At 39.4% G+C, this 9,365-nt stretch overlaps 1 pseudogene; it reads right to left on the bottom strand.

Moving 5' to 3' along the window:
* Window positions 1–216: 216 nt before the first annotated feature.
* On the bottom strand, window positions 217–7,541 carry LOC108518496 (60S ribosomal protein L18-like; annotated as a pseudogene).
* Between the last annotated feature and the right edge of the window lie 1,824 nt (window positions 7,542–9,365).

Here is a 9,365-nt window from a genome sequence, read left to right as displayed (position 1 = left end):
GCAAACCAGATTCAGCAGCACATCAAAAGCTTATCCACCATGATCAAGTGGGCTTCATCCCTGGGATGCAAGGCTGGTTCAACATTCGCAAATCAATATACATAATCCAGCATATAAACAGAACCAAAGTCAAGAACCACATGATTATCTCAATAGATGCAGAAAAGGCCTTTGACAAAATTCACAATCTTTTTAATAAGAAGGTAGGATCCAGGGTTAGTTTTGGTAGCCTTGGCTGGCCCGTGGCCTCTGGCACGCTGGAACTTCCTGCCCTTGGAGCGGAGGTAGGGTTTGGTGTGGCTGTGCGGGGTTCCCAGGGCCTTGCCGAAATGCCGGTACACCTCCCCACCCCTGTGAGGATCTGAGAGCAGGACGCTGCTGCGGCCCCTGGGGAAGTCCAGGGCCAGCTGGTGGAAAGTGAGGTTCTTGCCCCCTGCCCTGAGAATGTGGCTGCGGCCTGGCTGGTCACGCGCAGGGCACACGCCTTCAGTTTGGGCATCTCCTGAACCTGCAACGTCATCTGTTGTGGTTCCCACAACCACGGACTTTTTGTTTTTCAGGCCAGGAAGCTTCATCTTCCGGATCATCTGGGAAAGGGACAGAGGTGGCCGGTTGGTGCACTCATAAACAACCTCTTCAGCACTGTTACTTTTTTTAAAGTGCCCTAAATATCCTTATCTGAGGGGTATTCTTGCTTTCACTTTTCCCTTTTCTCCCCCTCAGGGCTTTCTTGCCCTCTATTTAAATCTTTCTTCTAAAGCTTCTCTTCCAGTCCTAGGACCCCCAATTCTTTGTCTCCCTTGACTTCCACGGAAACATTATTTCTAACAATTCTTAATTATGCAAAAGATTTTATTTCTTCATTTTCTTAACCATTCCAATTCTAACTGAGCTCTAGGGCCTACCTACATTTAACTAAATGAAACTAAACAACAAAGCCATCATTTATATGGCTGTCCTATGTTATGGAAGCAAGCTTGAGTCATCTTTTTTAATAGGAATTTTGTCTTCTTCCTACAAATGCATTGTCACCAAAGAGAGTAATAGAAGGAAGGATTTGGCATAGGGAGAGATGGGCTTGGGATGGATAGAATCAAAATTTCAGAGTTTTAAGGGGTGGGTAATGGGCTTTTGCCCAGAACCATAAAATAAAGAAAAAGAGATGAAGGGAGCTTTTCAGCTGAAGGTGGATAAGTTTTCTATTAGTCATCTGTGGGGAGAGATAGATGGATATTAAAAGGAGAGGACAGTTTACATATATAGAGATTTATAAAGGCCCAAATACAGACACAGGAAAGACAACCCACCTACTTCTAGCATCCTAGATAGCACATTTGTGTGGAGCCAATAAAAAAGTGTACACAAATAAACCAATTCTATTCAGGTGTGTTTTGAAAGAGCCATGTTGACTGGTCTAAGATGTGGAAAAAAAGCCAGGGGTTTTGTTCACAGTAAGTTCAATTCAAACAAATCCAGTGATTTGCCAAAAGAACTAACTAGTATCTTAACCTGCATTAATGCAATTACAGTCTCTTTAATAGTGTAGTGCTGTTCTACAGCACTTACCATGGGTAGTAAATGAAGCATTTCTAGCATGGTAATGAATCTATTGGTAGTACAGTCATTAATGAACTTTTTTTTTTTTTTTTTTTTTTTTTTTGATGGAGTTCCACTCTTGTTGCACAGGCTGGAGTGCAACGGCGTGATCTCGACTCACCACAACCTCTTCTTCCCAGGTTCAAGTGACGCTCCTGCTTCAGCCTCCTGAATAGCTGGGATTACAGGCGCCTGCCACAACACCTGGCTAATTTTGTATTTTTAGTAGAGACAGGTTTCTCCATGTAGGTCAGGCTGGTCTGGAACTCCCGACCTCAGGTGATCCACCCACCTTTGCCTCCCAAAGTGCTGGGATTACAGGTGTGAGCCACTGTGCCTGGCCCTGTTTTCTTTTCTTTTTTTTTTTTTTGGTTAAGTTTTATTTGGTCATATTAAGACACAGTAAGGTTTTGCTTCTATAAAGTGAATAATCATGACACTTTTTTTTTTTGTAATTCAAGGGAAAACTTAAGTTTGGTTGGCTAAATGTTCCTTTTCCCCTCTATATAGATGCTCTTAAGAGAATAATTGTAGTTAAAAAAAAATAAGTAATTACACTTTTGGAAGCCAGAATGATACACTACAGTTGTGCAGGGAAGATCAGAGGTAGAAACCCCAAGACGCTACTTCTGGCCTGACTCCCTCTTCCCTTCCTTGCCCAGCTCCTCTAGTTTTGCCTGAGGGATGCAAAGTAAACTACATCAACAAAGGTCCAGGAACCACAACAATTCTGAGGTCACAAATCATCTAGGCCTGCAAGTGGGTGCCCTAGATTGTAGGCACTGATGCCAAGGAAGGAGTCCACCTTCTTAACACCTCACGATCTGTAGGGCGTTGAGAGCAGGGGCTTTGACTCCTTAGTCCCTCCCCTGAAAGGCCTTAGTTAGGAAGGTAGCTGAGTCACCATAGAAAGGTCAAGTATCTGTAACATAGCCAATTCTGAGAGTGACTTCTGATAGACAACCTTTCTTCGAAATATGTTTTATTTTGTTTTCTATATTCATATTGTTTTCTGTATTTATTTTGTATATTCTATATTCTGAATATAGAAATATATTTCTATATACTATGTTGTGTTTTTCCATATTTTTCTATAAATAGAATGCATCACTGACCCAAGGGATTCAAACATCGTGGGTATCAGAATCACATGTCCCTCCCCAGAGATACAGCCTCTGCCTAGAATCCCAACAGCTCCCTTTAGGCATTGTGTCACCCCTGGGTTTTTTCCTGAGATAGTAAGCTGTAGCAGGAGGCCCTGAGAGCCGCCGTTGCTTTGTTGGGAGAATAAGGCAGTAATCTGTAGTCTCACTTCCTCAGCTTAAAATGAAGGGCTTGGCCCAAATGACTTGTAAGTTTCTTTTAAATTTCTATCTTCTGCAAAAATAGCAAAAAGTTTTAAAATTTTCATTTATAATATCCTGGAATACATAGGGCAAGTGAAAAGGCAATTAGTTGACTAATTTGATCATGGTAAAGAGTCAAATAAATTGGAAAATTGGATTCCAAAGTGGATTTTGGGGGGATCTAATTTTCCTATTTGGCTAACAGTATCAAAATAACTGCTAATTGCCAAATCTCTTCTCCCTTCTCTGTATGCTTAGCCAATATTGCTCTAGTGCATTAAAAAAAATGCTACCATTGCCCAGTCCACCTGTGCATCTCCTAATAATTAAATAGTGCACTTGTAGACTTTTTTTTGTTGTTGTTGGAGGTGGGAGATGAGAAGATTTACACATATAGGGACTAGTTATAGCCTATATTTAAGTGTCTAGCTCCAGAAACTGAAGCACAATGTTTTCTCCTAAGTGAAATTTAGGACTATAGGACCAGCTGTAAGCTGAGACCTCCAAAATCAGCATTGGTCAGTGGTCCCCAAATTTTGTGGCAAAGGGAATCACCTAGGAATCTGTAATAATACTGATATTTGGTTGCCCCTAACTCTACCAGGCATGATGATTTAATAGGTAGGGGATGAGAATAGGAATCATAAAATTTTCCCAAGTGATTCTAACGTAGAACAAAGTTTGGGAACTCCTGAAATTTGGTCAATATAATTGTAAAATGAGCTAGTTTGTTAGGTTGATTTTTTGCAATGGTGGGGCCTAAGGCAATGTGATCAAGATTGCAGGCACTTGGATCAGACAAGTTGCTTCTTAATCTTGCCCAACCTCTGCTGCTTCTATCTACATCCACAGACTGGCCAAGTAATTTTGTTTAGTTTCAGCTTTCTTGTTTGTATGATAAAGACAAATGTGCCCACCTCATAAAATTGTTCTGAAGATGAAATGAGTTTGGAAGGTTTTGGAAAATTGTTGGCATGAAATCTGGCACCCAGAACTTAATACATTCTAGCCATCATTACATTTTGTTAGAATTTTGAACCTATGTTTTATTTTATAAGAAAAAGGTCGCTGGGCACAGTGGCTCATGCCTGTAATCCCAGTACTTTGGGAGGCCAAGGCGGGTGGATCAGCTTGACCAACATAAAGAAACCCTGTCTCTACTAAAAATACAAAAAATTAGCTGGGCATGGTGGCACATGCCTGTAATCCCAGCTACTCAGGAGGCTGAGGCAGGAGAATCACTTGAACCTGGGAGGTGGAGGTTGTGGTGAGCTGAGACCTTGCCATTGCACTCCAGCCTAAGCAACAAAAGCGAAACTCCGTCTCAAGAAAAAAAAAAAAAAAAAAAAAAAAAAAAAAGAGAGAAAAGAAAAGAAAAGAAAAAGGTCTTTGAATTAAGTCACCTGAGGAAGTTACCATAGGCCTTCCTTTACTTATTTTCTAAAGACTTCATGATAATTATATTTTTCTTTTAAATTGCAAAATTAATTTCTGCAAAAGGAAGCAAGATATATACCATTTACCACAACTCTCTTTTTCAACACTCTTTTGTTCTATAAAATGGAAATGAAAGTCCTGTACAATAGCAGTCACTAGCTAGCATCTAATTTAATTATCTTTATAACATCTTTCATAAAACTAAGTTAGTAGGTGGCCATGAACAGAGAATTTAGGAAATTTTATTAATCTCCTGGGTAATAATATAGATATTTTTCTTGAATTCATAATGTCTCGGTGGGCTTTTGATTAGATATGCAACTCAAGTCACATGGATGATAACACATTGAGAACTTACGGTTGATATGATCACTAAACATAGACTATGCAGGTCAGCAATTTTATTGCCAATTCCTCATAGCAGCTCTATCTCTAAAATCATATGCATAATGCAACCAACTTACTCTAATGCAAAACACCCACATTCTATTTTCATGTGTTATTTTCTTTTGATTTTTAAAATGTGCTAAACCAATGTAAAAATAAAATTATGTATACTTAGCCCACCTTGGGCAAAAATGCAGTTTTGCCGGGGAGTGAGGTAGGAGTAGAGAGATAGGTGTCCGGATTAAGAAGAAGAGTAAAGGGAGTTTTAGGCAACCCTCTAAGGAAAGTCTATGCTCTACTCCTAAACTTCTCTAATGTCTTGGATGTGTAACCGGAGTCCTGCAATACCAGTTTTACAACTAGCAGGTGCCTACCACCATTAGGTTTGTTGCCTCTCGCTGAGGCAACTCTATGTTGATCCCAGCATGCTGTGCAAATGTAATCAGCTTTCATGTGTGTCATAATGCAGAAAAAAAGATGGGATGCCCTGCTTACATAGCACTTTTTTTTTTTTTTTTTTCAGTGAATGTTATCATTATAATTAAAGTGTCTTTGGGTATAATCTTGGATGATTCTAATACTCAGAGAACAAAAATGAAGAATTCCTGACCATTTCAAAACTCATCCAATTTTACGATGCTCTTTTTGGTTATGAAGGAAAACACAATTAGATATTGTTGTTCAAATTATATGATAGATGACTCTGCAGTACATTATAGTATCAAAAAATCTGGGCTTCCTCAGCTTGGGAGGGCTATTGTCATAACAGTTGTATGATTCATTTAGGTCAGAAAAATCCCATTTCAGAATATTCTTGAAAAAAATATAATTAATATAATTCCACTCATAGATTTGAGAACATTTGGTTTATTTCTAACTATAAATAGTTTCCTCTATACCAGAAAATAAATTATTTACTTATTTTCTTTAGGTTTATGTGTTGCCAGGTTTCATTTGAACTTTATTTCAACCTTAAGAATAAATGGGGAAGAAAAAATATGTTTAGGGTGGGACTGATATAAGTAATGTTGAATTTCAAATCAGAGTAAAAAAATTCAATGGCTTGGGAACAGGATGTGATATAAATAGAAAGACTATGGGAGGATTGCCCAGAAGCCAGAATTTGGGTTCAAAGATGAAAATTTTAGAACTGAAAACAATCTTTGAGATTTTAAATGAGGAAGTGAAGGGTCACAAAATATTGTAGATTATAGCTCAAGAATAGAGTGAAATTGTGTATTTTCGTAATAATACCTTCACCAGGCCAATTCTTCCACCCTCAAATCTGGGTAAGTCTCTCCAATATTAATCCTGCTAGTGAGACGGGATTTTAAAGAGACATCTGGAAACACTAGTGTTCCAATTTGGCCCCAGAGGGTTGACTCCTCCCAAACATTTCCTCTTGTTCCTATAACCACTGCCCCACCCACCCCATCTCCGTCTCCACTCCTTCCCTGCTTTGCCCTCCTCTTTCAAAATAATTTCATAGAAAGGTTACTTTCTCCCAAAAATTGAAATTTTTGTTTGAAGCAACATTTGAGTCTTCCTTATTGTATTTTAGGCAATAATACTGTGTGTGCCTATTAGTTGCTTAGTAAATATTTGTTAAACAAACAAAATGCCTAAGAGACCTGAAATCAATCCAAAAGCAGAAAAAAAAAAAAAAGAAAGACAAAACAACCAAATTAAAGCAGTTATCACCCTCACTGGACCAGGGGAAAATTTCAGTTTCAAACATCTACAGACTGGGTGTCTGCCTGGACCCAGCAGGATTTGGTCTCCAGCCTCACTGAAGCATTGTTACTCTGAGGATTTCCGAGTGCATAATGGGTTTCCAGAGCTGATGGAGTAAGTGCATCCTAGTTCCTGCCATTATGTTCATGATAACAGCTAGCAGACATTATGTCTTGCTTTAATTCTTTCTTTCTCCTTCATTCTATTTTTATTCTTCTTTATATTTTGTCTTGTTCTTAACATAAAAGTAGTTTAAAGATGATGGATTGACCATGAACATTTATTGCCTTCCTGAAACCACTCTAAAATGATGGTAAACAACAACAACAAAAATACTCGAAGGGCCAGCACAGTGGCTCACACCTGTAATCCCAGCACTTCGGGAGGCCGAGGTTGGTGGATCACTTAAGGCCAAGAGTTCGAGATTAGCCTGGGCAACATGGCGAAACCCTGCCTCTACTAAAAATACGAAAATTAGCTGACCGTGATGGTGCACGCATGTAATCCCACTACTCGGGAGGCAGAGGCAGGAGAATGGCTTGAACTCGGGAGGCGGAGATTGCAGTGAGTCAAGATTGCACTCCAGCCTGGGTGACAGAGCGAGACTCGTCTCAAAACAATGACAACAACAACAACACAAAAACAAACAAACAAACAAACAAAACCTCGAAGGACAAATAGGAAAGAGGACATCAGTGGTTGAGAAGTTTGAGTAAATGTTTAGCAGAGGGAAAGCATGGAGCATTGATAACTGAATTAAGGACAGAGATAACTGTTTAGGAGGACACTGCTTATTTGTTCCAAAGAACTGTGATAGGGCCAAGGACCATTGAAGGAGACAGTATGGTGCTGTAAAGAAGGTGATGAATTGAGAAAGCATGTGTACCAAAGAGTGGCCTTCTTTTCCTTCTTTCCTTCTCTCCCCTTCTCTAGCTCTGTGGCTTAGCAGGTTGCTCACCATCTCTAGCTACTTGCTTCCTGGCAGGAAAGCCAATGCTTTCACTCTGGAGAAATTTAACAGAATTTCCTGCAGGATCACTTTGTTGTTGTACTCTGTATGGAATGGCAACTCAACCCAGACCACTAGAACCAGGCTTAAATCTTATATTTCTAAATATGTCACAGAGAGTGATTATCTGCTCCCAACAGTTTGAACAACAACAACAACAAAAATGTCCTGGATTCGAACCGTACTGGATTGACTTGGGTTACTTGTTACTTCCGAGACAATCACTGTGGCCAGGGAGAATGGATGCTCTGATTAACCAGACTGGGGCTGTGTAGGATAGGAGAAGGATGGAACTGTAAGAAAAATAATGGGATATGTTATAAGGAAAGGAGAAGTGGGTTCTGGGGAAACAGGGACTTTATCTTCTAGTATAATTACTCTGAGAATACAGTATCTTTGCTGAATAGGGCTCTCATAGTAGCCACATGCCTGGCTATAGGTAGTATACTAGGAGCCAGAAGCAATCCCTAGGCCTACCAGCTGGGACCAGATTTGCACATGTTACAAAACATGAGATTGTATACATCATGAATTATGTCTGACTGCTTTCCTCAGAAGGAGTCATTACTGGAAAATGTTCACATGGAAACTTTTCTGCTTTCAAAAACATCCAGAGAAGATTTCTTAAACTTCTTTAATAGCCTGTTTCAGCACAGCCATTATCATCAGGAAATTCACTTTCATGCTGTTAATTTAATTTAATTTAATTCTTCTATTCTGTCTGCAGCTTTTCAAAGTAGCTGGACATAATTCTCTATATAATATGTATGCTTATGCTTGAAGATAATCTTACAATTTTCTTCCAGGATGGATGACTTTTGTTTTTTGAGCCACAAAATTTTATTTCTCAAACCTTTCATCATCTTTGAGTGTCTGCTCTGAACTGCCTCCAAATTTTCTGCATTTATCTCAAGCTCTAGAGTCCAACAATGAATATAATAATCTAGGGAGAGCCCTACAACAAAGTGAAGGCAATTGCTTAGGGAATAGGGAGAATATTTTTGCACAGGACTTCATAGTTTTAAAAGGACTTTCCCAGGCATCACTTTGTCATTTGAGGTAAGTGTTGCTTCCTCCTCCTCCTAAACTCTGATGGTTGATGTGGGTCTATCCTGAGTCAGATCCAGATTGGGAAAGCTCAGAGATCCAGTTTGGGGTCAGCTGGAAGTCCAAGGTAGTTCTGTGGTTACAGCAGAAGTTCATATTTCTTTATGCTTCCCTGGGACCAGTAACAATTTAAAAAATGAAGTAAACCACAGGGGCTTTCCATGGTTTGGACCGGTGCTACCTGATAGAGCTTTCTGTGATGACAAAATGTTCTATATCTGCACTAATATGGTAGCTATTAGCCACATGTGACTACTGAGTATTGGAAACATAGCTCATGCAACTGAGAAACAGGATTTGTACTATTATTTAACTTTACATACGGCTAGTGGCATAATCTTTGGACCATCCTTAAATCTGGGTCTAAGCTTGAATTGGTTTCTGTGATTGAAGCATAAAGGCTTTGGTAGATCATCATATTTTTGATGGGTGGGAAGCATCTTAGTGGAATCCCAGTCTCTTCTCAATTTCTTATTGTGCATTTCAGTATTATTTGATTAAAAGCATTTTCCTCAGACATGCTGGCACTATATGACTAACTTATGTTCTTTTCCTCAGAAATAGATTGATTGGTACTTAGCTCTTGGCCTAGGACAGCAAATACCTTCTCAAGTAAATTTGTGTGGGGACAGCAACAAAACCCTGGGGTACCCTAGATGGTGACTAAGCAGGTTTTGGCAGAGAAGAAAAGTCTTACGGGAGGCTGAGTTCCAAATACCCATCTGAGACCAAGACCAACACTGCTAAAC

The sequence above is a fragment of the Rhinopithecus bieti genome, unplaced genomic scaffold (assembly GCF_001698545.2).
Source record: "Rhinopithecus bieti isolate Rb0 unplaced genomic scaffold, ASM169854v2 scaffold_42380, whole genome shotgun sequence".
NCBI classification, from domain to species: Eukaryota; Metazoa; Chordata; class Mammalia; order Primates; family Cercopithecidae; genus Rhinopithecus; species Rhinopithecus bieti.
The sequence above is the reverse complement of the archived record's forward strand: the minus strand, read 5'-3'. Positions and strand labels throughout refer to the sequence as shown.